The sequence below is a fragment of the Microcebus murinus genome, unplaced genomic scaffold, assembly GCF_040939455.1.
Source record: "Microcebus murinus isolate Inina unplaced genomic scaffold, M.murinus_Inina_mat1.0 scaf007_hap2_Mmur4.0, whole genome shotgun sequence".
NCBI lineage: Eukaryota > Metazoa > Chordata > Mammalia > Primates > Cheirogaleidae > Microcebus > Microcebus murinus.
In genome coordinates, this window is record NW_027438953.1 from 779331 (window position 1) to 806472 (window position 27142).

At 63.0% G+C, this 27142-nt stretch overlaps 7 non-coding genes across 7 annotated transcripts; all 7 read right to left on the minus strand.

Annotated features, from left to right (window-relative positions):
• Nucleotides 1–2011: 2011 nt before the first annotated feature.
• Nucleotides 2012–2130, minus strand: LOC142866762 (5S ribosomal RNA). Its single transcript, XR_012916592.1, has one exon. It is a non-coding gene; the product is annotated as a 5S ribosomal RNA (ribosomal RNA).
• A 3795-nt stretch (nucleotides 2131–5925) lies between these two features.
• On the minus strand, nucleotides 5926–6044 carry LOC142866763 (5S ribosomal RNA). Its single transcript, XR_012916593.1, has one exon. It is a non-coding gene; the product is annotated as a 5S ribosomal RNA (ribosomal RNA).
• A 3798-nt stretch (nucleotides 6045–9842) lies between these two features.
• On the minus strand, nucleotides 9843–9961 carry LOC142866764 (5S ribosomal RNA). The gene has a single exon (XR_012916594.1). It is a non-coding gene; the product is annotated as a 5S ribosomal RNA (ribosomal RNA).
• Nucleotides 9962–13758: 3797 nt separating this feature from the next.
• LOC142866765 (5S ribosomal RNA) lies at nucleotides 13759–13877 on the minus strand. Its single transcript, XR_012916595.1, has one exon. It is a non-coding gene; the product is annotated as a 5S ribosomal RNA (ribosomal RNA).
• A 3797-nt stretch (nucleotides 13878–17674) lies between these two features.
• On the minus strand, nucleotides 17675–17793 carry LOC142866766 (5S ribosomal RNA). Its single transcript, XR_012916596.1, has one exon. It is a non-coding gene; the product is annotated as a 5S ribosomal RNA (ribosomal RNA).
• Nucleotides 17794–21596: 3803 nt separating this feature from the next.
• LOC142866767 (5S ribosomal RNA) lies at nucleotides 21597–21715 on the minus strand. Its single transcript, XR_012916597.1, has one exon. It is a non-coding gene; the product is annotated as a 5S ribosomal RNA (ribosomal RNA).
• A 3797-nt stretch (nucleotides 21716–25512) lies between these two features.
• On the minus strand, nucleotides 25513–25631 carry LOC142866768 (5S ribosomal RNA). Its single transcript, XR_012916598.1, has one exon. It is a non-coding gene; the product is annotated as a 5S ribosomal RNA (ribosomal RNA).
• Nucleotides 25632–27142: the final 1511 nt, after the last annotated feature.

Below are 27142 nucleotides of genomic sequence, written 5' to 3' on the forward strand. Positions count from 1 at the left end.
TGGGGTGCCCAGCACAAAAGTGCAGACACCCACCGGACCCTCAATCTCAGTTTTCGGATGTTTTTGCCACTCTAAGGACCCGCAGGCCAGCTGGGCCTTCGGGCAGGACAGAGAGCCCCGGAATCCGACGTGGAGAGCTGCGTGTACGTCCCCATCAGGAGGCGGTCCCCACCTCCGCGGCTCTCCCCTTGCGGGGAGGGGCAGCCCAGCCGGCAGCCAGCCGCAGGGCCTCAGGGAAGACACCAGGCTGGGCCCCCGCGGCACAGCGGGGGCACGTCCCCCGCACTCACGCGACTTAGGGACGGCTGCTGGAGACTGCTGCGGCCACCCTGCTGCCGGGTTTCTGGAGGGCTTCCTGGAAGCAGCGTCCACACCAAGCCCTTGGAAGGCCCAGGCGACGGAGGAGCCGGTCAGGCAGGGGCCGAGGACGGTGAGAGGCCGGGCGGGCGGGAAGGAGCATGTCAGGCAGGGGCAGAGGACGGTGACAGGCCGGGCGGGGAGGAGCCGGTCAGGCGGGGGCCCAGGACAGTGACGGGCCTGGCCGGGGAGGAGTGCGTCAGGCAGGGGCAGTGGAGACGGGCTGGGTAAGGGTTAGGGTGACAGTTAGGGCACAATTCACAATCGCAAAGACGTGGAAGCGACCCGAGTGCCCATCCATCCAGGAGTGCATGAATAAAATGTGGCGCGTGGACACCACGGAGTGCCATTCGGCTGTGAGGAGCAGCGGTGAGAGGGCGCCTCTCGTGTTCTCCTGGCCAGAGCTGGAACCCGTTCCAGTAGGCCAGGTATCCCAAGGATGGACACACGAGCACCACGTGAGCGCGCTCACCAGCAAATTGGTACGAACGGATGGACGCCTAAGTGGACAGAGAGGAATCACCTTCATCGGGTGGGTGTCGGGCGTGTGGGGGGAGGGGAGGGGCATACACATCCATTAGGCATGGGGTGGGTGCGCACCGACTGGGGGATGGGCGCACTTGAAGCTCTGACCCGAGGGGGGAGGCTTGGAGAGGGCAAGGCACCCGACCTTAACATTGGTACCCCCACAATACGCTGGAACAACATGAGAGGTATATGAATAAGAACACAGGGGGGGCCGGGCGCGGTGGCTCACGCCTGTAATCCTAGCTCTCTGGGAGGCCGAGGCGGGCGGATTGCTCCAGGTCAGGAGTTCGAAACCAGCCTGAGCAAGAGCGAGACCCCGTCTCTACTAAAAATAGAAAGAAATTAATTGGCCAACTAATATATATAGAAAAACACAGCCGGGCGTGGTGGTGCATGCCTGTAGTCCCAACTACTCGGGAGGCTGAGGCAGCAGGATTGCTTGAGCCCGGAGATTGAGGTTGCTGTGAGCTAGGCTGACGCCATGGCACTCACTCTAGCCTGGGCAGCAAAACGAGACTCTGTCTCAAAAAAAAAAAAAAAAAAGAACACAGGGGGGAGGGGGGCACGGGCAACACATGTCACCTGAATACTTGTACTCCCATCATCTGCTTGAAGAGAGAGAGAAAAGAAAATGCAATCCTAGAGGTAAGAGACACTTTTTAAAAATAATGAATCCGAAGAGAAAAGTAAAAGGAGGCCTGTGGAGCAGGTCTGGGTGTGACTCCGGATCCCCCAACATCAGGTGCCACCACCAAAGATTCCTGCGTGTAGCCCATAGAACCCCAAAAGCAACGGGACGAGTTCTGGTCACATACTCCCTCAAAATGACATCCTGGCCTTCTTCTGGAACTCCCTCCCCTCTCAGACTCTCAAGGTTTCCTCCAGCGTGTCGGTTCCCACAGAGCAGACCTTTGGTCTGAGACCTGACAGTCCAGATGCCACGCATGCTGCCGCGTGGCGGCGGTGTCGCGGCTTGGGACAAGAGGAGGCCCCACGGTGCGGGCTGGGGCGCCAGGCACCGCGGGCGGGCGCTGAGGGTGGGGGTGACCCCCACCCCGGGCCGCCGCCGCGCTCCCAGAAAGGGGACAGAACAAGAGGCAAAAAAAAAAAAAAAAAAAAAAGCAGCAGCCTGTGGCACCCGGTATTCCCAGGCGGTCTCCCATCCAAGTACTAACCGGGCCCGACCCTGCTTAGCTTCCGAGACCAGACGAGATCGGGGGCGTTCAGGGTGGTGTGGCCCTAGACGGCGGCGGAGGGCGCCCCTGCCCCGCTCAAGAAGCCGAGCCTCTCTGGGCTTCCCCGCCGCCGCCTCCCGCCCCAGGCCCCGCGCCGGGCCGGGCCGGTTGAGTTCGCCGGCCGGGTCCCGCGGGCTCCCAGGGACGGGGGTGATGGGCGGGGCGGGGCGGGGCGGGGCGGGGCGGGGGGCTGTCTCTGTATACACACACACACACACTCACACTCACTCACACTCACACAAGATGCGCCTCCACGGCTGGACTCGCCAAGGTGGAGCCCTCCCAGCCTCCCTCGTCTCCTCGCCCGGCCTCCTTCACCTACCCGCTGCCCACCCCCAGCGCGTCGCTGCCTGCCGCTGACTGCGCACGCGCGGGACGCTCGCCCTTTGACCCCAGCCAGGGGCCGCCCTCCCCCACAACCCCTTTCAGCTGCGCCCCCCCCCTCGCCCTGTGGGTGGGCTGCCGCCTATTCCCCCGGGCCAGGGCTGGGGCACAGCCAGTGTATGGGGCGTCTCTCTCTGGGGATGTGTCCCATGGGTGGGGTGGGGTGGCGTGGTTTGGGGGGCGCTGAAGAAATCAGTCCCCTCCATCTCCTACCTCTGGAAAACGCCCAAGCCCGTGGAGAACTGCCGGCACCGCTTCGTGGGGGCCGGGACCCTCCTCCGTGTCCTCCTGTGGCCCAGTCCAAGGGGCCTGGGCCTGGCCGGGGCTGCATTGGACCCCGACCACCCTGGCGTGTGGACTCGCTAAAAATCGGCCATTAGATATTGGATTCCAGCTTCCTGGAGGTCATTTCACTAATGAGTGCACCGGAAAGAGTTTCCTAATCCATCTGTGAGGGTGGCAACTGAAAGAGAATTTGAAAGCTGACAGAATAGGCGAGGGAAGGCATAGGAGATTTCCACACCCAGCAAGGAAGACTTTCCCGAAATGGAAGAAAGAAACGAGCAAACAGAGACACCGGTAGCCCGCCCGGAAAAGAGTCTGCCCCTTAGAGAAAGCACCCTGACCAGGTTCACCCGTGGGTGGGTGGCGAGCTAGCGGCATTCAGAAGAGCGAGGCCCGCAGTCTGTGCGGAAGACACCTGCGCTCGGGTGTGTGTGGCGGCGCGATTCACAAGCAGCTCCAGATGTTAAACCAAGGAGAAGCCAGGGAGTTCCCAACGCCCCAGGTGTCCTCAGCCCACGACTGGCTGCTGTGGGAATGCGAAGCCCGGCTCCTTGTCTCAGAGCGGGGTTCCCAGGAGGATCAGGCTGAAGCTGGGACTCGGCCTCAAAGTGTCCCCTCGCATGGCCACCCCCTTCCCCTTCCTGCTCCTCTACTCCTGGTGCCCCTCCATCCAGGGGCCAGACCTTAAAGAGTCACCGCAAGAGAATCCTGGTCCCAAAGGAGCCTTCTGGGGGACCGGTGCTGAGAGAGGTTGTGGGCATGGCCTGCTGGGGCTCTGCCCGACCCAGGGCTGAGAGATGCCACCTCCCAGCTCTGGGTCCCTGCAGGAAGTGTTGGCAAGCACAGGGCCGGTCCTCCAAAGGCCCAGGTGCAGGGAGCCCAGGCCAAGCAGCCTGTGGAAGAGGCCACTTGCCGTGCCACCCCGGGAACAGGACTGCAGGCCCCGGCCCTTCCCACCTCCTCCTCCTCCTCCTCCTCCTCCTCCTCCTCCCCCCCGCCCCCCCCCACAGGGCACAGGGCTCAGAGACACCTCAGACTCTTGCTACCCGAAGTGCAAAGGGCATCAGTTGCTCCTCCAACCCCCCCGCCCAGCAGACCACGTTGTCCAGCCAGCCCCCGGGCCTCCCTGGGGTGCCCAGCACAAAAGTGCAGACACCCACCGGACCCTCAATCTCAGTTTTCGGATGTTTTTGCCACTCTAAGGACCCGCAGGCCAGCTGGGCCTTCGGGCAGGACAGAGAGCCCCGGAATCCGACGTGGAGAGCTGCGTGTACGTCCCCATCAGGAGGCGGTCCCCACCTCCGCGGCTCTCCCCTTGCGGGGAGGGGCAGCCCAGCCGGCAGCCAGCCGCAGGGCCTCAGGGAAGACACCAGGCTGGGCCCCCGCGGCACAGCGGGGGCACGTCCCCCGCACTCACGCGACTTAGGGACGGCTGCTGGAGACTGCTGCGGCCACCCTGCTGCCGGGTTTCTGGAGGGCTTCCTGGAAGCAGCGTCCACACCAAGCCCTTGGAAGGCCCAGGCGACGGAGGAGCCGGTCAGGCAGGGGCCGAGGACGGTGAGAGGCCGGGCGGGCGGGAAGGAGCATGTCAGGCAGGGGCAGAGGACGGTGACAGGCCGGGCGGGGAGGAGCCGGTCAGGCGGGGGCCCAGGACAGTGACGGGCCTGGCCGGGGAGGAGTGCGTCAGGCAGGGGCAGTGGAGACGGGCTGGGTAAGGGTTAGGGTGACAGTTAGGGCACAATTCACAATCGCAAAGACGTGGAAGCGACCCGAGTGCCCATCCATCCAGGAGTGCATGAATAAAATGTGGCGCGTGGACACCACGGAGTGCCATTCGGCTGTGAGGAGCAGCGGTGAGAGGGCGCCTCTCGTGTTCTCCTGGCCAGAGCTGGAACCCGTTCCAGTAGGCCAGGTATCCCAAGAATGGACACACGAGCACCACGTGAGCGCGCTCACCAGCAAATTGGTACGAACGGATGGACGCCTAAGTGGACAGAGAGGAATCACCTTCATCGGGTGGGTGTCGGGCGTGTGGGGGGAGGGGAGGGGCATACACATCCATTAGGCATGGGGTGGGTGCGCACCGACTGGGGGATGGGCGCACTTGAAGCTCTGACCCGAGGGGGGAGGCTTGGAGAGGGCAAGGCACCCGACCTTAACATTGGTACCCCCACAATACGCTGGAACAACATGAGAGGTATATGAATAAGAACACAGGGGGGGCCGGGCGCGGTGGCTCACGCCTGTAATCCTAGCTCTCTGGGAGGCCGAGGCGGGCGGATTGCTCCAGGTCAGGAGTTCGAAACCAGCCTGAGCAAGAGCGAGACCCCGTCTCTACTAAAAATAGAAAGAAATTAATTGGCCAACTAATATATATAGAAAAACACAGCCGGGCGTGGTGGTGCATGCCTGTAGTCCCAACTACTCGGGAGGCTGAGGCAGCAGGATTGCTTGAGCCCGGAGATTGAGGTTGCTGTGAGCTAGGCTGACGCCATGGCACTCACTCTAGCCTGGGCAGCAAAACGAGACTCTGTCTCAAAAAAAAAAAAAAAAAGAACACAGGGGGGAGGGGGGCACGGGCAACACATGTCACCTGAATACTTGTACTCCCATCATCTGCTTGAAGAGAGAGAGAAAAGAAAATGCAATCCTAGAGGTAAGAGACACTTTTTAAAAATAATGAATCCGAAGAGAAAAGTAAAAGGAGGCCTGTGGAGCAGGTCTGGGTGTGACTCCGGATCCCCCAACATCAGGTGCCACCACCAAAGATTCCTGCGTGTAGCCCATAGAACCCCAAAAGCAACGGGACGAGTTCTGGTCACATACTCCCTCAAAATGACATCCTGGCCTTCTTCTGGAACTCCCTCCCCTCTCAGACTCTCAAGGTTTCCTCCAGCGTGTCGGTTCCCACAGAGCAGACCTTTGGTCTGAGACCTGACAGTCCAGATGCCACGCATGCTGCCGCGTGGCGGCGGTGTCGCGGCTTGGGACAAGAGGAGGCCCCACGGTGCGGGCTGGGGCGCCAGGCACCGCGGGCGGGCGCTGAGGGTGGGGGTGACCCCCACCCCGGGCCGCCGCCGCGCTCCCAGAAAGGGGACAGAACAAGAGGCAAAAAAAAAAAAAAAAAAAAAGCAGCAGCCTGTGGCACCCGGTATTCCCAGGCGGTCTCCCATCCAAGTACTAACCGGGCCCGACCCTGCTTAGCTTCCGAGACCAGACGAGATCGGGGGCGTTCAGGGTGGTGTGGCCCTAGACGGCGGCGGAGGGCGCCCCTGCCCCGCTCAAGAAGCCGAGCCTCTCTGGGCTTCCCCGCCGCCGCCTCCCGCCCCAGGCCCCGCGCCGGGCCGGGCCGGTTGAGTTCGCCGGCCGGGTCCCGCGGGCTCCCAGGGACGGGGGTGATGGGCGGGGCGGGGCGGGGCAGGGCGGGGCGGGGGGCTGTCTCTGTATACACACACACACACACTCACACTCACTCACACTCACACAAGATGCGCCTCCACGGCTGGACTCGCCAAGGTGGAGCCCTCCCAGCCTCCCTCGTCTCCTCGCCCGGCCTCCTTCACCTACCCGCTGCCCACCCCCAGCGCGTCGCTGCCTGCCGCTGACTGCGCACGCGCGGGACGCTCGCCCTTTGACCCCAGCCAGGGGCCGCCCTCCCCCACAACCCCTTTCAGCTGCGCTCCCCCCCCTCGCCCTGTGGGTGGGCTGCCGCCTATTCCCCCGGGCCAGGGCTGGGGCACAGCCAGTGTATGGGGTGTCTCTCTCTGGGGATGTGTCCCATGGGTGGGGTGGGGTGGCGTGGTTTGGGGGGCGCTGAAGAAATCAGTCCCCTCCATCTCCTACCTCTGGAAAACGCCCAAGCCCGTGGAGAACTGCCGGCACCGCTTCGTGGGGGCCGGGACCCTCCTCCGTGTCCTCCTGTGGCCCAGTCCAAGGGGCCTGGGCCTGGCCGGGGCTGCATTGGACCCCGACCACCCTGGCGTGTGGACTCGCTAAAAATCGGCCATTAGATATTGGATTCCAGCTTCCTGGAGGTCATTTCACTAATGAGTGCACCGGAAAGAGTTTCCTAATCCATCTGTGAGGGTGGCAACTGAAAGAGAATTTGAAAGCTGACAGAATAGGCGAGGGAAGGCATAGGAGATTTCCACACCCAGCAAGGAAGACTTTCCCGAAATGGAAGAAAGAAACGAGCAAACAGAGACACCGGTAGCCCGCCCGGAAAAGAGTCTGCCCCTTAGAGAAAGCACCCTGACCAGGTTCACCCGTGGGTGGGTGGCGAGCTAGCGGCATTCAGAAGAGCGAGGCCCGCAGTCTGTGCGGAAGACACCTGCGCTCGGGTGTGTGTGGCGGCGCGATTCACAAGCAGCTCCAGATGTTAAACCAAGGAGAAGCCAGGGAGTTCCCAACGCCCCAGGTGTCCTCAGCCCACGACTGGCTGCTGTGGGAATGCGAAGCCCGGCTCCTTGTCTCAGAGCGGGGTTCCCAGGAGGATCAGGCTGAAGCTGGGACTCGGCCTCAAAGTGTCCCCTCGCATGGCCACCCCCTTCCCCTTCCTGCTCCTCTACTCCTGGTGCCCCTCCATCCAGGGGCCAGACCTTAAAGAGTCACCGCAAGAGAATCCTGGTCCCAAAGGAGCCTTCTGGGGGACCGGTGCTGAGAGAGGTTGTGGGCATGGCCTGCTGGGGCTCTGCCCGACCCAGGGCTGAGAGATGCCACCTCCCAGCTCTGGGTCCCTGCAGGAAGTGTTGGCAAGCACAGGGCCGGTCCTCCAAAGGCCCAGGTGCAGGGAGCCCAGGCCAAGCAGCCTGTGGAAGAGGCCACTTGCCGTGCCACCCCGGGAACAGGACTGCAGGCCCCGGCCCTTCCCACCTCCTCCTCCTCCTCCTCCTCCTCCTCCTCCTCCCCCCCGCCCCCCCCCACAGGGCACAGGGCTCAGAGACACCTCAGACTCTTGCTACCCGAAGTGCAAAGGGCATCAGTTGCTCCTCCAACCCCCCCGCCCAGCAGACCACGTTGTCCAGCCAGCCCCCGGGCCTCCCTGGGGTGCCCAGCACAAAAGTGCAGACACCCACCGGACCCTCAATCTCAGTTTTCGGATGTTTTTGCCACTCTAAGGACCCGCAGGCCAGCTGGGCCTTCGGGCAGGACAGAGAGCCCCGGAATCCGACGTGGAGAGCTGCGTGTACGTCCCCATCAGGAGGCGGTCCCCACCTCCGCGGCTCTCCCCTTGCGGGGAGGGGCAGCCCAGCCGGCAGCCAGCCGCAGGGCCTCAGGGAAGACACCAGGCTGGGCCCCCGCGGCACAGCGGGGGCACGTCCCCCGCACTCACGCGACTTAGGGACGGCTGCTGGAGACTGCTGCGGCCACCCTGCTGCCGGGTTTCTGGAGGGCTTCCTGGAAGCAGCGTCCACACCAAGCCCTTGGAAGGCCCAGGCGACGGAGGAGCCGGTCAGGCAGGGGCCGAGGACGGTGAGAGGCCGGGCGGGCGGGAAGGAGCATGTCAGGCAGGGGCAGAGGACGGTGACAGGCCGGGCGGGGAGGAGCCGGTCAGGCGGGGGCCCAGGACAGTGACGGGCCTGGCCGGGGAGGAGTGCGTCAGGCAGGGGCAGTGGAGACGGGCTGGGTAAGGGTTAGGGTGACAGTTAGGGCACAATTCACAATCGCAAAGACGTGGAAGCGACCCGAGTGCCCATCCATCCAGGAGTGCATGAATAAAATGTGGCGCGTGGACACCACGGAGTGCCATTCGGCTGTGAGGAGCAGCGGTGAGAGGGCGCCTCTCGTGTTCTCCTGGCCAGAGCTGGAACCCGTTCCAGTAGGCCAGGTATCCCAAGAATGGACACACGAGCACCACGTGAGCGCGCTCACCAGCAAATTGGTACGAACGGATGGACGCCTAAGTGGACAGAGAGGAATCACCTTCATCGGGTGGGTGTCGGGCGTGTGGGGGGAGGGGAGGGGCATACACATCCATTAGGCATGGGGTGGGTGCGCACCGACTGGGGGATGGGCGCACTTGAAGCTCTGACCCGAGGGGGGAGGCTTGGAGAGGGCAAGGCACCCGACCTTAACATTGGTACCCCCACAATACGCTGGAACAACATGAGAGGTATATGAATAAGAACACAGGGGGGGCCGGGCGCGGTGGCTCACGCCTGTAATCCTAGCTCTCTGGGAGGCCGAGGCGGGCGGATTGCTCCAGGTCAGGAGTTCGAAACCAGCCTGAGCAAGAGCGAGACCCCGTCTCTACTAAAAATAGAAAGAAATTAATTGGCCAACTAATATATATAGAAAAACACAGCCGGGCGTGGTGGTGCATGCCTGTAGTCCCAACTACTCGGGAGGCTGAGGCAGCAGGATTGCTTGAGCCCGGAGATTGAGGTTGCTGTGAGCTAGGCTGACGCCATGGCACTCACTCTAGCCTGGGCAGCAAAACGAGACTCTGTCTCAAAAAAAAAAAAAAAAAAGAACACAGGGGGGAGGGGGGCACGGGCAACACATGTCACCTGAATACTTGTACTCCCATCATCTGCTTGAAGAGAGAGAGAAAAGAAAATGCAATCCTAGAGGTAAGAGACACTTTTTAAAAATAATGAATCCGAAGAGAAAAGTAAAAGGAGGCCTGTGGAGCAGGTCTGGGTGTGACTCCGGATCCCCCAACATCAGGTGCCACCACCAAAGATTCCTGCGTGTAGCCCATAGAACCCCAAAAGCAACGGGACGAGTTCTGGTCACATACTCCCTCAAAATGACATCCTGGCCTTCTTCTGGAACTCCCTCCCCTCTCAGACTCTCAAGGTTTCCTCCAGCGTGTCGGTTCCCACAGAGCAGACCTTTGGTCTGAGACCTGACAGTCCAGATGCCACGCATGCTGCCGCGTGGCGGCGGTGTCGCGGCTTGGGACAAGAGGAGGCCCCACGGTGCGGGCTGGGGCGCCAGGCACCGCGGGCGGGCGCTGAGGGTGGGGGTGACCCCCACCCCGGGCCGCCGCCGCGCTCCCAGAAAGGGGACAGAACAAGAGGCAAAAAAAAAAAAAAAAAAAAAAGCAGCAGCCTGTGGCACCCGGTATTCCCAGGCGGTCTCCCATCCAAGTACTAACCGGGCCCGACCCTGCTTAGCTTCCGAGACCAGACGAGATCGGGGGCGTTCAGGGTGGTGTGGCCCTAGACGGCGGCGGAGGGCGCCCCTGCCCCGCTCAAGAAGCCGAGCCTCTCTGGGCTTCCCCGCCGCCGCCTCCCGCCCCAGGCCCCGCGCCGGGCCGGGCCGGTTGAGTTCGCCGGCCGGGTCCCGCGGGCTCCCAGGGACGGGGGTGATGGGCGGGGCGGGGCGGGGCGGGGCGGGGCGGGGGGCTGTCTCTGTATACACACACACACACACTCACACTCACTCACACTCACACAAGATGCGCCTCCACGGCTGGACTCGCCAAGGTGGAGCCCTCCCAGCCTCCCTCGTCTCCTCGCCCGGCCTCCTTCACCTACCCGCTGCCCACCCCCAGCGCGTCGCTGCCTGCCGCTGACTGCGCACGCGCGGGACGCTCGCCCTTTGACCCCAGCCAGGGGCCGCCCTCCCCCACAACCCCTTTCAGCTGCGCTCCCCCCCCTCGCCCTGTGGGTGGGCTGCCGCCTATTCCCCCGGGCCAGGGCTGGGGCACAGCCAGTGTATGGGGTGTCTCTCTCTGGGGATGTGTCCCATGGGTGGGGTGGGGTGGCGTGGTTTGGGGGGCGCTGAAGAAATCAGTCCCCTCCATCTCCTACCTCTGGAAAACGCCCAAGCCCGTGGAGAACTGCCGGCACCGCTTCGTGGGGGCCGGGACCCTCCTCCGTGTCCTCCTGTGGCCCAGTCCAAGGGGCCTGGGCCTGGCCGGGGCTGCATTGGACCCCGACCACCCTGGCGTGTGGACTCGCTAAAAATCGGCCATTAGATATTGGATTCCAGCTTCCTGGAGGTCATTTCACTAATGAGTGCACCGGAAAGAGTTTCCTAATCCATCTGTGAGGGTGGCAACTGAAAGAGAATTTGAAAGCTGACAGAATAGGCGAGGGAAGGCATAGGAGATTTCCACACCCAGCAAGGAAGACTTTCCCGAAATGGAAGAAAGAAACGAGCAAACAGAGACACCGGTAGCCCGCCCGGAAAAGAGTCTGCCCCTTAGAGAAAGCACCCTGACCAGGTTCACCCGTGGGTGGGTGGCGAGCTAGCGGCATTCAGAAGAGCGAGGCCCGCAGTCTGTGCGGAAGACACCTGCGCTCGGGTGTGTGTGGCGGCGCGATTCACAAGCAGCTCCAGATGTTAAACCAAGGAGAAGCCAGGGAGTTCCCAACGCCCCAGGTGTCCTCAGCCCACGACTGGCTGCTGTGGGAATGCGAAGCCCGGCTCCTTGTCTCAGAGCGGGGTTCCCAGGAGGATCAGGCTGAAGCTGGGACTCGGCCTCAAAGTGTCCCCTCGCATGGCCACCCCCTTCCCCTTCCTGCTCCTCTACTCCTGGTGCCCCTCCATCCAGGGGCCAGACCTTAAAGAGTCACCGGAAGAGAATCCTGGTCCCAAAGGAGCCTTCTGGGGGACCGGTGCTGAGAGAGGTTGTGGGCATGGCCTGCTGGGGCTCTGCCCGACCCAGGGCTGAGAGATGCCACCTCCCAGCTCTGGGTCCCTGCAGGAAGTGTTGGCAAGCACAGGGCCGGTCCTCCAAAGGCCCAGGTGCAGGGAGCCCAGGCCAAGCAGCCTGTGGAAGAGGCCACTTGCCGTGCCACCCCGGGAACAGGACTGCAGGCCCCGGCCCTTCCCACCTCCTCCTCCTCCTCCTCCTCCTCCTCCTCCTCCCCCCCGCCCCCCCCCACAGGGCACAGGGCTCAGAGACACCTCAGACTCTTGCTACCCGAAGTGCAAAGGGCATCAGTTGCTCCTCCAACCCCCCCGCCCAGCAGACCACGTTGTCCAGCCAGCCCCCGGGCCTCCCTGGGGTGCCCAGCACAAAAGTGCAGACACCCACCGGACCCTCAATCTCAGTTTTCGGATGTTTTTGCCACTCTAAGGACCCGCAGGCCAGCTGGGCCTTCGGGCAGGACAGAGAGCCCCGGAATCCGACGTGGAGAGCTGCGTGTACGTCCCCATCAGGAGGCGGTCCCCACCTCCGCGGCTCTCCCCTTGCGGGGAGGGGCAGCCCAGCCGGCAGCCAGCCGCAGGGCCTCAGGGAAGACACCAGGCTGGGCCCCCGCGGCACAGCGGGGGCACGTCCCCCGCACTCACGCGACTTAGGGACGGCTGCTGGAGACTGCTGCGGCCACCCTGCTGCCGGGTTTCTGGAGGGCTTCCTGGAAGCAGCGTCCACACCAAGCCCTTGGAAGGCCCAGGCGACGGAGGAGCCGGTCAGGCAGGGGCCGAGGACGGTGAGAGGCCGGGCGGGCGGGAAGGAGCATGTCAGGCAGGGGCAGAGGACGGTGACAGGCCGGGCGGGGAGGAGCCGGTCAGGCGGGGGCCCAGGACAGTGACGGGCCTGGCCGGGGAGGAGTGCGTCAGGCAGGGGCAGTGGAGACGGGCTGGGTAAGGGTTAGGGTGACAGTTAGGGCACAATTCACAATCGCAAAGACGTGGAAGCGACCCGAGTGCCCATCCATCCAGGAGTGCATGAATAAAATGTGGCGCGTGGACACCACGGAGTGCCATTCGGCTGTGAGGAGCAGCGGTGAGAGGGCGCCTCTCGTGTTCTCCTGGCCAGAGCTGGAACCCGTTCCAGTAGGCCAGGTATCCCAAGAATGGACACACGAGCACCACGTGAGCGCGCTCACCAGCAAATTGGTACGAACGGATGGACGCCTAAGTGGACAGAGAGGAATCACCTTCATCGGGTGGGTGTCGGGCGTGTGGGGGGAGGGGAGGGGCATACACATCCATTAGGCATGGGGTGGGTGCGCACCGACTGGGGGATGGGCGCACTTGAAGCTCTGACCCGAGGGGGGAGGCTTGGAGAGGGCAAGGCACCCGACCTTAACATTGGTACCCCCACAATACGCTGGAACAACATGAGAGGTATATGAATAAGAACACAGGGGGGGCCGGGCGCGGTGGCTCACGCCTGTAATCCTAGCTCTCTGGGAGGCCGAGGCGGGCGGATTGCTCCAGGTCAGGAGTTCGAAACCAGCCTGAGCAAGAGCGAGACCCCGTCTCTACTAAAAATAGAAAGAAATTAATTGGCCAACTAATATATATAGAAAAACACAGCCGGGCGTGGTGGTGCATGCCTGTAGTCCCAACTACTCGGGAGGCTGAGGCAGCAGGATTGCTTGAGCCCGGAGATTGAGGTTGCTGTGAGCTAGGCTGACGCCATGGCACTCACTCTAGCCTGGGCAGCAAAACGAGACTCTGTCTCAAAAAAAAAAAAAAAAAAGAACACAGGGGGGAGGGGGGCACGGGCAACACATGTCACCTGAATACTTGTACTCCCATCATCTGCTTGAAGAGAGAGAGAAAAGAAAATGCAATCCTAGAGGTAAGAGACACTTTTTAAAAATAATGAATCCGAAGAGAAAAGTAAAAGGAGGCCTGTGGAGCAGGTCTGGGTGTGACTCCGGATCCCCCAACATCAGGTGCCACCACCAAAGATTCCTGCGTGTAGCCCATAGAACCCCAAAAGCAACGGGACGAGTTCTGGTCACATACTCCCTCAAAATGACATCCTGGCCTTCTTCTGGAACTCCCTCCCCTCTCAGACTCTCAAGGTTTCCTCCAGCGTGTCGGTTCCCACAGAGCAGACCTTTGGTCTGAGACCTGACAGTCCAGATGCCACGCATGCTGCCGCGTGGCGGCGGTGTCGCGGCTTGGGACAAGAGGAGGCCCCACGGTGCGGGCTGGGGCGCCAGGCACCGCGGGCGGGCGCTGAGGGTGGGGGTGACCCCCACCCCGGGCCGCCGCCGCGCTCCCAGAAAGGGGACAGAACAAGAGGCAAAAAAAAAAAAAAAAAAAAAGCAGCAGCCTGTGGCACCCGGTATTCCCAGGCGGTCTCCCATCCAAGTACTAACCGGGCCCGACCCTGCTTAGCTTCCGAGACCAGACGAGATCGGGGGCGTTCAGGGTGGTGTGGCCCTAGACGGCGGCGGAGGGCGCCCCTGCCCCGCTCAAGAAGCCGAGCCTCTCTGGGCTTCCCCGCCGCCGCCTCCCGCCCCAGGCCCCGCGCCGGGCCGGGCCGGTTGAGTTCGCCGGCCGGGTCCCGCGGGCTCCCAGGGACGGGGGTGATGGGCGGGGCGGGGCGGGGCGGGGCGGGGCGGGGGGCTGTCTCTGTATACACACACACACACACTCACACTCACTCACACTCACACAAGATGCGCCTCCACGGCTGGACTCGCCAAGGTGGAGCCCTCCCAGCCTCCCTCGTCTCCTCGCCCGGCCTCCTTCACCTACCCGCTGCCCACCCCCAGCGCGTCGCTGCCTGCCGCTGACTGCGCACGCGCGGGACGCTCGCCCTTTGACCCCAGCCAGGGGCCGCCCTCCCCCACAACCCCTTTCAGCTGCGCCCCCCCCCTCGCCCTGTGGGTGGGCTGCCGCCTATTCCCCCGGGCCAGGGCTGGGGCACAGCCAGTGTATGGGGCGTCTCTCTCTGGGGATGTGTCCCATGGGTGGGGTGGGGTGGCGTGGTTTGGGGGGCGCTGAAGAAATCAGTCCCCTCCATCTCCTACCTCTGGAAAACGCCCAAGCCCGTGGAGAACTGCCGGCACCGCTTCGTGGGGGCCGGGACCCTCCTCCGTGTCCTCCTGTGGCCCAGTCCAAGGGGCCTGGGCCTGGCCGGGGCTGCATTGGACCCCGACCACCCTGGCGTGTGGACTCGCTAAAAATCGGCCATTAGATATTGGATTCCAGCTTCCTGGAGGTCATTTCACTAATGAGTGCACCGGAAAGAGTTTCCTAATCCATCTGTGAGGGTGGCAACTGAAAGAGAATTTGAAAGCTGACAGAATAGGCGAGGGAAGGCATAGGAGATTTCCACACCCAGCAAGGAAGACTTTCCCGAAATGGAAGAAAGAAACGAGCAAACAGAGACACCGGTAGCCCGCCCGGAAAAGAGTCTGCCCCTTAGAGAAAGCACCCTGACCAGGTTCACCCGTGGGTGGGTGGCGAGCTAGCGGCATTCAGAAGAGCGAGGCCCGCAGTCTGTGCGGAAGACACCTGCGCTCGGGTGTGTGTGGCGGCGCGATTCACAAGCAGCTCCAGATGTTAAACCAAGGAGAAGCCAGGGAGTTCCCAACGCCCCAGGTGTCCTCAGCCCACGACTGGCTGCTGTGGGAATGCGAAGCCCGGCTCCTTGTCTCAGAGCGGGGTTCCCAGGAGGATCAGGCTGAAGCTGGGACTCGGCCTCAAAGTGTCCCCTCGCATGGCCACCCCCTTCCCCTTCCTGCTCCTCTACTCCTGGTGCCCCTCCATCCAGGGGCCAGACCTTAAAGAGTCACCGGAAGAGAATCCTGGTCCCAAAGGAGCCTTCTGGGGGACCGGTGCTGAGAGAGGTTGTGGGCATGGCCTGCTGGGGCTCTGCCCGACCCAGGGCTGAGAGATGCCACCTCCCAGCTCTGGGTCCCTGCAGGAAGTGTTGGCAAGCACAGGGCCGGTCCTCCAAAGGCCCAGGTGCAGGGAGCCCAGGCCAAGCAGCCTGTGGAAGAGGCCACTTGCCGTGCCACCCCGGGAACAGGACTGCAGGCCCCGGCCCTTCCCACCTCCTCCTCCTCCTCCTCCTCCTCCTCCTCCTCCCCCCCGCCCCCCCCCCACAGGGCACAGGGCTCAGAGACACCTCAGACTCTTGCTACCCGAAGTGCAAAGGGCATCAGTTGCTCCTCCAACCCCCCCGCCCAGCAGACCACGTTGTCCAGCCAGCCCCCGGGCCTCCCTGGGGTGCCCAGCACAAAAGTGCAGACACCCACCGGACCCTCAATCTCAGTTTTCGGATGTTTTTGCCACTCTAAGGACCCGCAGGCCAGCTGGGCCTTCGGGCAGGACAGAGAGCCCCGGAATCCGACGTGGAGAGCTGCGTGTACGTCCCCATCAGGAGGCGGTCCCCACCTCCGCGGCTCTCCCCTTGCGGGGAGGGGCAGCCCAGCCGGCAGCCAGCCGCAGGGCCTCAGGGAAGACACCAGGCTGGGCCCCCGCGGCACAGCGGGGGCACGTCCCCCGCACTCACGCGACTTAGGGACGGCTGCTGGAGACTGCTGCGGCCACCCTGCTGCCGGGTTTCTGGAGGGCTTCCTGGAAGCAGCGTCCACACCAAGCCCTTGGAAGGCCCAGGCGACGGAGGAGCCGGTCAGGCAGGGGCCGAGGACGGTGAGAGGCCGGGCGGGCGGGAAGGAGCATGTCAGGCAGGGGCAGAGGACGGTGACAGGCCGGGCGGGGAGGAGCCGGTCAGGCGGGGGCCCAGGACAGTGACGGGCCTGGCCGGGGAGGAGTGCGTCAGGCAGGGGCAGTGGAGACGGGCTGGGTAAGGGTTAGGGTGACAGTTAGGGCACAATTCACAATCGCAAAGACGTGGAAGCGACCCGAGTGCCCATCCATCCAGGAGTGCATGAATAAAATGTGGCGCGTGGACACCACGGAGTGCCATTCGGCTGTGAGGAGCAGCGGTGAGAGGGCGCCTCTCGTGTTCTCCTGGCCAGAGCTGGAACCCGTTCCAGTAGGCCAGGTATCCCAAGAATGGACACACGAGCACCACGTGAGCGCGCTCACCAGCAAATTGGTACGAACGGATGGACGCCTAAGTGGACAGAGAGGAATCACCTTCATCGGGTGGGTGTCGGGCGTGTGGGGGGAGGGGAGGGGCATACACATCCATTAGGCATGGGGTGGGTGCGCACCGACTGGGGGATGGGCGCACTTGAAGCTCTGACCCGAGGGGGGAGGCTTGGAGAGGGCAAGGCACCCGACCTTAACATTGGTACCCCCACAATACGCTGGAACAACATGAGAGGTATATGAATAAGAACACAGGGGGGGCCGGGCGCGGTGGCTCACGCCTGTAATCCTAGCTCTCTGGGAGGCCGAGGCGGGCGGATTGCTCCAGGTCAGGAGTTCGAAACCAGCCTGAGCAAGAGCGAGACCCCGTCTCTACTAAAAATAGAAAGAAATTAATTGGCCAACTAATATATATAGAAAAACACAGCCGGGCGTGGTGGTGCATGCCTGTAGTCCCAACTACTCGGGAGGCTGAGGCAGCAGGATTGCTTGAGCCCGGAGATTGAGGTTGCTGTGAGCTAGGCTGACGCCATGGCACTCACTCTAGCCTGGGCAGCAAAACGAGACTCTGTCTCAAAAAAAAAAAAAAAAAAGAACACAGGGGGGAGGGGGGCACGGGCAACACATGTCACCTGAATACTTGTACTCCCATCATCTGCTTGAAGAGAGAGAGAAAAGAAAATGCAATCCTAGAGGTAAGAGACACTTTTTAAAAATAATGAATCCGAAGAGAAAAGTAAAAGGAGGCCTGTGGAGCAGGTCTGGGTGTGACTCCGGATCCCCCAACATCAGGTGCCACCACCAAAGATTCCTGCGTGTAGCCCATAGAACCCCAAAAGCAACGGGACGAGTTCTGGTCACATACTCCCTCAAAATGACATCCTGGCCTTCTTCTGGAACTCCCTCCCCTCTCAGACTCTCAAGGTTTCCTCCAGCGTGTCGGTTCCCACAGAGCAGACCTTTGGTCTGAGACCTGACAGTCCAGATGCCACGCATGCTGCCGCGTGGCGGCGGTGTCGCGGCTTGGGACAAGAGGAGGCCCCACGGTGCGGGCTGGGGCGCCAGGCACCGCGGGCGGGCGCTGAGGGTGGGGGTGACCCCCACCCCGGGCCGCCGCCGCGCTCCCAGAAAGGGGACAGAACAAGAGGCAAAAAAAAAAAAAAAAAAAAAGCAGCAGCCTGTGGCACCCGGTATTCCCAGGCGGTCTCCCATCCAAGTACTAACCGGGCCCGACCCTGCTTAGCTTCCGAGACCAGACGAGATCGGGGGCGTTCAGGGTGGTGTGGCCCTAGACGGCGGCGGAGGGCGCCCCTGCCCCGCTCAAGAAGCCGAGCCTCTCTGGGCTTCCCCGCCGCCGCCTCCCGCCCCAGGCCCCGCGCCGGGCCGGGCCGGTTGAGTTCGCCGGCCGGGTCCCGCGGGCTCCCAGGGACGGGGGTGATGGGCGGGGCGGGGCGGGGCGGGGCGGGGCGGGGGGCTGTCTCTGTATACACACACACACACACTCACACTCACTCACACTCACACAAGATGCGCCTCCACGGCTGGACTCGCCAAGGTGGAGCCCTCCCAGCCTCCCTCGTCTCCTCGCCCGGCCTCCTTCACCTACCCGCTGCCCACCCCCAGCGCGTCGCTGCCTGCCGCTGACTGCGCACGCGCGGGACGCTCGCCCTTTGACCCCAGCCAGGGGCCGCCCTCCCCCACAACCCCTTTCAGCTGCGCCCCCCCCCTCGCCCTGTGGGTGGGCTGCCGCCTATTCCCCCGGGCCAGGGCTGGGGCACAGCCAGTGTATGGGGCGTCTCTCTCTGGGGATGTGTCCCATGGGTGGGGTGGGGTGGCGTGGTTTGGGGGGCGCTGAAGAAATCAGTCCCCTCCATCTCCTACCTCTGGAAAACGCCCAAGCCCGTGGAGAACTGCCGGCACCGCTTCGTGGGGGCCGGGACCCTCCTCCGTGTCCTCCTGTGGCCCAGTCCAAGGGGCCTGGGCCTGGCCGGGGCTGCATTGGACCCCGACCACCCTGGCGTGTGGACTCGCTAAAAATCGGCCATTAGATATTGGATTCCAGCTTCCTGGAGGTCATTTCACTAATGAGTGCACCGGAAAGAGTTTCCTAATCCATCTGTGAGGGTGGCAACTGAAAGAGAATTTGAAAGCTGACAGAATAGGCGAGGGAAGGCATAGGAGATTTCCACACCCAGCAAGGAAGACTTTCCCGAAATGGAAGAAAGAAACGAGCAAACAGAGACACCGGTAGCCCGCCCGGAAAAGAGTCTGCCCCTTAGAGAAAGCACCCTGACCAGGTTCACCCGTGGGTGGGTGGCGAGCTAGCGGCATTCAGAAGAGCGAGGCCCGCAGTCTGTGCGGAAGACACCTGCGCTCGGGTGTGTGTGGCGGCGCGATTCACAAGCAGCTCCAGATGTTAAACCAAGGAGAAGCCAGGGAGTTCCCAACGCCCCAGGTGTCCTCAGCCCACGACTGGCTGCTGTGGGAATGCGAAGCCCGGCTCCTTGTCTCAGAGCGGGGTTCCCAGGAGGATCAGGCTGAAGCTGGGACTCGGCCTCAAAGTGTCCCCTCGCATGGCCACCCCCTTCCCCTTCCTGCTCCTCTACTCCTGGTGCCCCTCCATCCAGGGGCCAGACCTTAAAGAGTCACCGCAAGAGAATCCTGGTCCCAAAGGAGCCTTCTGGGGGACCGGTGCTGAGAGAGGTTGTGGGCATGGCCTGCTGGGGCTCTGCCCGACCCAGGGCTGAGAGATGCCACCTCCCAGCTCTGGGTCCCTGCAGGAAGTGTTGGCAAGCACAGGGCCGGTCCTCCAAAGGCCCAGGTGCAGGGAGCCCAGGCCAAGCAGCCTGTGGAAGAGGCCACTTGCCGTGCCACCCCGGGAACAGGACTGCAGGCCCCGGCCCTTCCCACCTCCTCCTCCTCCTCCTCCTCCTCCTCCTCCTCCTCCTCCTCCCCCCCGCCCCCCCCCACAGGGCACAGGGCTCAGAGACACCTCAGACTCTTGCTACCCGAAGTGCAAAGGGCATCAGTTGCTCCTCCAACCCCCCCGCCCAGCAGACCACGTTGTCCAGCCAGCCCCCGGGCCTCCCTGGGGTGCCCAGCACAAAAGTGCAGACACCCACCGGACCCTCAATCTCAGTTTTCGGATGTTTTTGCCACTCTAAGGACCCGCAGGCCAGCTGGGCCTTCGGGCAGGACAGAGAGCCCCGGAATCCGACGTGGAGAGCTGCGTGTACGTCCCCATCAGGAGGCGGTCCCCACCTCCGCGGCTCTCCCCTTGCGGGGAGGGGCAGCCCAGCCGGCAGCCAGCCGCAGGGCCTCAGGGAAGACACCAGGCTGGGCCCCCGCGGCACAGCGGGGGCACGTCCCCCGCACTCACGCGACTTAGGGACGGCTGCTGGAGACTGCTGCGGCCACCCTGCTGCCGGGTTTCTGGAGGGCTTCCTGGAAGCAGCGTCCACACCAAGCCCTTGGAAGGCCCAGGCGACGGAGGAGCCGGTCAGGCAGGGGCCGAGGACGGTGAGAGGCCGGGCGGGCGGGAAGGAGCATGTCAGGCAGGGGCAGAGGACGGTGACAGGCCGGGCGGGGAGGAGCCGGTCAGGCGGGGGCCCAGGACAGTGACGGGCCTGGCCGGGGAGGAGTGCGTCAGGCAGGGGCAGTGGAGACGGGCTGGGTAAGGGTTAGGGTGACAGTTAGGGCACAATTCACAATCGCAAAGACGTGGAAGCGACCCGAGTGCCCATCCATCCAGGAGTGCATGAATAAAATGTGGCGCGTGGACACCACGGAGTGCCATTCGGCTGTGAGGAGCAGCGGTGAGAGGGCGCCTCTCGTGTTCTCCTGGCCAGAGCTGGAACCCGTTCCAGTAGGCCAGGTATCCCAAGAATGGACACACGAGCACCACGTGAGCGCGCTCACCAGCAAATTGGTACGAACGGATGGACGCCTAAGTGGACAGAGAGGAATCACCTTCATCGGGTGGGTGTCGGGCGTGTGGGGGGAGGGGAGGGGCATACACATCCATTAGGCATGGGGTGGGTGCGCACCGACTGGGGGATGGGCGCACTTGAAGCTCTGACCCGAGGGGGGAGGCTTGGAGAGGGCAAGGCACCCGACCTTAACATTGGTACCCCCACAATACGCTGGAACAACATGAGAGGTATATGAATAAGAACACAGGGGGGGCCGGGCGCGGTGGCTCACGCCTGTAATCCTAGCTCTCTGGGAGGCCGAGGCGGGCGGATTGCTCCAGGTCAGGAGTTCGAAACCAGCCTGAGCAAGAGCGAGACCCCGTCTCTACTAAAAATAGAAAGAAATTAATTGGCCAACTAATATATATAGAAAAACACAGCCGGGCGTGGTGGTGCATGCCTGTAGTCCCAACTACTCGGGAGGCTGAGGCAGCAGGATTGCTTGAGCCCGGAGATTGAGGTTGCTGTGAGCTAGGCTGACGCCATGGCACTCACTCTAGCCTGGGCAGCAAAACGAGACTCTGTCTCAAAAAAAAAAAAAAAAAGAACACAGGGGGGAGGGGGGCACGGGCAACACATGTCACCTGAATACTTGTACTCCCATCATCTGCTTGAAGAGAGAGAGAAAAGAAAATGCAATCCTAGAGGTAAGAGACACTTTTTAAAAATAATGAATCCGAAGAGAAAAGTAAAAGGAGGCCTGTGGAGCAGGTCTGGGTGTGACTCCGGATCCCCCAACATCAGGTGCCACCACCAAAGATTCCTGCGTGTAGCCCATAGAACCCCAAAAGCAACGGGACGAGTTCTGGTCACATACTCCCTCAAAATGACATCCTGGCCTTCTTCTGGAACTCCCTCCCCTCTCAGACTCTCAAGGTTTCCTCCAGCGTGTCGGTTCCCACAGAGCAGACCTTTGGTCTGAGACCTGACAGTCCAGATGCCACGCATGCTGCCGCGTGGCGGCGGTGTCGCGGCTTGGGACAAGAGGAGGCCCCACGGTGCGGGCTGGGGCGCCAGGCACCGCGGGCGGGCGCTGAGGGTGGGGGTGACCCCCACCCCGGGCCGCCGCCGCGCTCCCAGAAAGGGGACAGAACAAGAGGCAAAAAAAAAAAAAAAAAAAAGCAGCAGCCTGTGGCACCCGGTATTCCCAGGCGGTCTCCCATCCAAGTACTAACCGGGCCCGACCCTGCTTAGCTTCCGAGACCAGACGAGATCGGGGGCGTTCAGGGTGGTGTGGCCCTAGACGGCGGCGGAGGGCGCCCCTGCCCCGCTCAAGAAGCCGAGCCTCTCTGGGCTTCCCCGCCGCCGCCTCCCGCCCCAGGCCCCGCGCCGGGCCGGGCCGGTTGAGTTCGCCGGCCGGGTCCCGCGGGCTCCCAGGGACGGGGGTGATGGGCGGGGCGGGGCGGGGCAGGGCGGGGCGGGGGGCTGTCTCTGTATACACACACACACACACTCACACTCACTCACACTCACACAAGATGCGCCTCCACGGCTGGACTCGCCAAGGTGGAGCCCTCCCAGCCTCCCTCGTCTCCTCGCCCGGCCTCCTTCACCTACCCGCTGCCCACCCCCAGCGCGTCGCTGCCTGCCGCTGACTGCGCACGCGCGGGACGCTCGCCCTTTGACCCCAGCCAGGGGCCGCCCTCCCCCACAACCCCTTTCAGCTGCGCTCCCCCCCCTCGCCCTGTGGGTGGGCTGCCGCCTATTCCCCCGGGCCAGGGCTGGGGCACAGCCAGTGTATGGGGTGTCTCTCTCTGGGGATGTGTCCCATGGGTGGGGTGGGGTGGCGTGGTTTGGGGGGCGCTGAAGAAATCAGTCCCCTCCATCTCCTACCTCTGGAAAACGCCCAAGCCCGTGGAGAACTGCCGGCACCGCTTCGTGGGGGCCGGGACCCTCCTCCGTGTCCTCCTGTGGCCCAGTCCAAGGGGCCTGGGCCTGGCCGGGGCTGCATTGGACCCCGACCACCCTGGCGTGTGGACTCGCTAAAAATCGGCCATTAGATATTGGATTCCAGCTTCCTGGAGGTCATTTCACTAATGAGTGCACCGGAAAGAGTTTCCTAATCCATCTGTGAGGGTGGCAACTGAAAGAGAATTTGAAAGCTGACAGAATAGGCGAGGGAAGGCATAGGAGATTTCCACACCCAGCAAGGAAGACTTTCCCGAAATGGAAGAAAGAAACGAGCAAACAGAGACACCGGTAGCCCGCCCGGAAAAGAGTCTGCCCCTTAGAGAAAGCACCCTGACCAGGTTCACCCGTGGGTGGGTGGCGAGCTAGCGGCATTCAGAAGAGCGAGGCCCGCAGTCTGTGCGGAAGACACCTGCGCTCGGGTGTGTGTGGCGGCGCGATTCACAAGCAGCTCCAGATGTTAAACCAAGGAGAAGCCAGGGAGTTCCCAACGCCCCAGGTGTCCTCAGCCCACGACTGGCTGCTGTGGGAATGCGAAGCCCGGCTCCTTGTCTCAGAGCGGGGTTCCCAGGAGGATCAGGCTGAAGCTGGGACTCGGCCTCAAAGTGTCCCCTCGCATGGCCACCCCCTTCCCCTTCCTGCTCCTCTACTCCTGGTGCCCCTCCATCCAGGGGCCAGACCTTAAAGAGTCACCGCAAGAGAATCCTGGTCCCAAAGGAGCCTTCTGGGGGACCGGTGCTGAGAGAGGTTGTGGGCATGGCCTGCTGGGGCTCTGCCCGACCCAGGGCTGAGAGATGCCACCTCCCAGCTCTGGGTCCCTGCAGGAAGTGTTGGCAAGCACAGGGCCGGTCCTCCAAAGGCCCAGGTGCAGGGAGCCCAGGCCAAGCAGCCTGTGGAAGAGGCCACTTGCCGTGCCACCCCGGGAACAGGACTGCAGGCCCCGGCCCTTCCCACCTCCTCCTCCTCCTCCTCCTCCTCCTCCTCCTCCCCCCCGCCCCCCCCCACAGGGCACAGGGCTCAGAGACACCTCAGACTCTTGCTACCCGAAGTGCAAAGGGCATCAGTTGCTCCTCCAACCCCCCCGCCCAGCAGACCACGTTGTCCAGCCAGCCCCCGGGCCTCCCTGGGGTGCCCAGCACAAAAGTGCAGACACCCACCGGACCCTCAATCTCAGTTTTCGGATGTTTTTGCCACTCTAAGGACCCGCAGGCCAGCTGGGCCTTCGGGCAGGACAGAGAGCCCCGGAATCCGACGTGGAGAGCTGCGTGTACGTCCCCATCAGGAGGCGGTCCCCACCTCCGCGGCTCTCCCCTTGCGGGGAGGGGCAGCCCAGCCGGCAGCCAGCCGCAGGGCCTCAGGGAAGACACCAGGCTGGGCCCCCGCGGCACAGCGGGGGCACGTCCCCCGCACTCACGCGACTTAGGGACGGCTGCTGGAGACTGCTGCGGCCACCCTGCTGCCGGGTTTCTGGAGGGCTTCCTGGAAGCAGCGTCCACACCAAGCCCTTGGAAGGCCCAGGCGACGGAGGAGCCGGTCAGGCAGGGGCCGAGGACGGTGAGAGGCCGGGCGGGCGGGAAGGAGCATGTCAGGCAGGGGCAGAGGACGGTGACAGGCCGGGCGGGGAGGAGCCGGTCAGGCGGGGGCCCAGGACAGTGACGGGCCTGGCCGGGGAGGAGTGCGTCAGGCAGGGGCAGTGGAGACGGGCTGGGTAAGGGTTAGGGTGACAGTTAGGGCACAATTCACAATCGCAAAGACGTGGAAGCGACCCGAGTGCCCATCCATCCAGGAGTGCATGAATAAAATGTGGCGCGTGGACACCACGGAGTGCCATTCGGCTGTGAGGAGCAGCGGTGAGAGGGCGCCTCTCGTGTTCTCCTGGCCAGAGCTGGAACCCGTTCCAGTAGGCCAGGTATCCCAAGAATGGACACACGAGCACCACGTGAGCGCGCTCACCAGCAAATTGGTACGAACGGATGGACGCCTAAGTGGACAGAGAGGAATCACCTTCATCGGGTGGGTGTCGGGCGTGTGGGGGGAGGGGAGGGGCATACACATCCATTAGGCATGGGGTGGGTGCGCACCGACTGGGGGATGGGCGCACTTGAAGCTCTGACCCGAGGGGGGAGGCTTGGAGAGGGCAAGGCACCCGACCTTAACATTGGTACCCCCACAATACGCTGGAACAACATGAGAGGTATATGAATAAGAACACAGGGGGGGCCGGGCGCGGTGGCTCACGCCTGTAATCCTAGCTCTCTGGGAGGCCGAGGCGGGCGGATTGCTCCAGGTCAGGAGTTCGAAACCAGCCTGAGCAAGAGCGAGACCCCGTCTCTACTAAAAATAGAAAGAAATTAATTGGCCAACTAATATATATAGAAAAACACAGCCGGGCGTGGTGGTGCATGCCTGTAGTCCCAACTACTCGGGAGGCTGAGGCAGCAGGATTGCTTGAGCCCGGAGATTGAGGTTGCTGTGAGCTAGGCTGACGCCATGGCACTCACTCTAGCCTGGGCAGCAAAACGAGACTCTGTCTCAAAAAAAAAAAAAAAAAAGAACACAGGGGGGAGGGGGGCACGGGCAACACATGTCACCTGAATACTTGTACTCCCATCATCTGCTTGAAGAGAGAGAGAAAAGAAAATGCAATCCTAGAGGTAAGAGACACTTTTTAAAAATAATGAATCCGAAGAGAAAAGTAAAAGGAGGCCTGTGGAGCAGGTCTGGGTGTGACTCCGGATCCCCCAACATCAGGTGCCACCACCAAAGATTCCTGCGTGTAGCCCATAGAACCCCAAAAGCAACGGGACGAGTTCTGGTCACATACTCCCTCAAAATGACATCCTGGCCTTCTTCTGGAACTCCCTCCCCTCTCAGACTCTCAAGGTTTCCTCCAGCGTGTCGGTTCCCACAGAGCAGACCTTTGGTCTGAGACCTGACAGTCCAGATGCCACGCATGCTGCCGCGTGGCGGTGGTGTCGCGGCTTGGGACAAGAGGAGGCCCCACGGTGCGGGCTGGGGCGCCAGGCACCGCGGGCGGGCGCTGAGGGTGGGGGTGACCCCCACCCCGGGCCGCCGCCGCACTCCCAGAAAGGGGACAGAACAAGAGGCAAAAAAAAAAAAAAAAAAAAAGCAGCAGCCTGTGGCACCCGGTATTCCCAGGCGGTCTCCCATCCAAGTACTAACCGGGCCCGACCCTGCTTAGCTTCCGAGACCAGACGAGATCGGGGGCGTTCAGGGTGGTGTGGCCCTAGACGGCGGCGGAGGGCGCCCCTGCCCCGCTCAAGAAGCCGAGCCTCTCTGGGCTTCCCCGCCGCCGCCTCCCGCCCCAGGCCCCGCGCCGGGCCGGGCCGGTTGAGTTCGCCGGCCGGGTCCCGAGGGCTCCCAGGGACGGGGGTGATGGGCGGGGCGGGGCGGGGCGGGGGGCTGTCTCTGTATACACACACACACACACTCACACTCACTCACACTCACACAAGATGCACCTCCACGGCTGGACTCGCCAAGGTGGAGCCCTCCCAGCCTCCCTCGTCTCCTCGCCCGGCCTCCTTCACCTACCCGCTGCCCACCCCCAGCGCGTCGCTGCCTGCCGCTGACTGCGCACGCGCGCTCGCCCTTTGACCCCAGCCAGGGGCCGCCCTCCCCCACAACCCCTTTCAGCTGCGCCCCCCCCTCGCCCTGTGGGTGGGCTGCCGCCTATTCCCCCGGGCCAGGGCTGGGGCACAGCCAGTGTATGGGGCGTCTCTCTCTGGGGATGTGTCCCATGGGTGGGGTGGGGTGGCGTGGTTTGGGGGGCGCTGAAGAAATCAGTCCCCTCCATCTCCTACCTCTGGAAAACGCCCAAGCCCGTGGAGAACTGCCGGCACCGCTTCGTGGGGGCCGGGACCCTCCTCCGTGTCCTCCTGTGGCCCAGTCCAAGGGGCCTGGGCCTGGCCGGGGCTGCATTGGACCCCGACCACCCTGGCGTGTGGACTCGCTAAAAATCGGCCATTAGATATTGGATTCCAGCTTCCTGGAGGTCATTTCACTAATGAGTGCACCGGAAAGAGTTTCCTAATCCATCTGTGAGGGTGGCAACTGAAAGAGAATTTGAAAGCTGACAGAATAGGCGAGGGAAGGCATAGGAGATTTCCACACCCAGCAAGGAAGACTTTCCCGAAATGGAAGAAAGAAACGAGCAAACAGAGACACCGGTAGCCCGCCCGGAAAAGAGTCTGCCCCTTAGAGAAAGCACCCTGACCAGGTTCACCCGTGGGTGGGTGGCGAGCTAGCGGCATTCAGAAGAGCGAGGCCCGCAGTCTGTGCGGAAGACACCTGCGCTCGGGTGTGTGTGGCGGCGCGATTCACAAGCAGCTCCAGATGTTAAACCAAGGAGAAGCCAGGGAGTTCCCAACGCCCCAGGTGTCCTCAGCCCACGACTGGCTGCTGTGGGAATGCGAAGCCCGGCTCCTTGTCTCAGAGCGGGGTTCCCAGGAGGATCAGGCTGAAGCTGGGACTCGGCCTCAAAGTGTCCCCTCGCATGGCCACCCCCTTCCCCTTCCTGCTCCTCTACTCCTGGTGCCCCTCCATCCAGGGGCCAGACCTTAAAGAGTCACCGCAAGAGAATCCTGGTCCCAAAGGAGCCTTCTGGGGGACCGGTGCTGAGAGAGGTTGTGGGCATGGCCTGCTGGGGCTCTGCCCGACCCAGGGCTGAGAGATGCCACCTCCCAGCTCTGGGTCCCTGCAGGAAGTGTTGGCAAGCACAGGGCCGGTCCTCCAAAGGCCCAG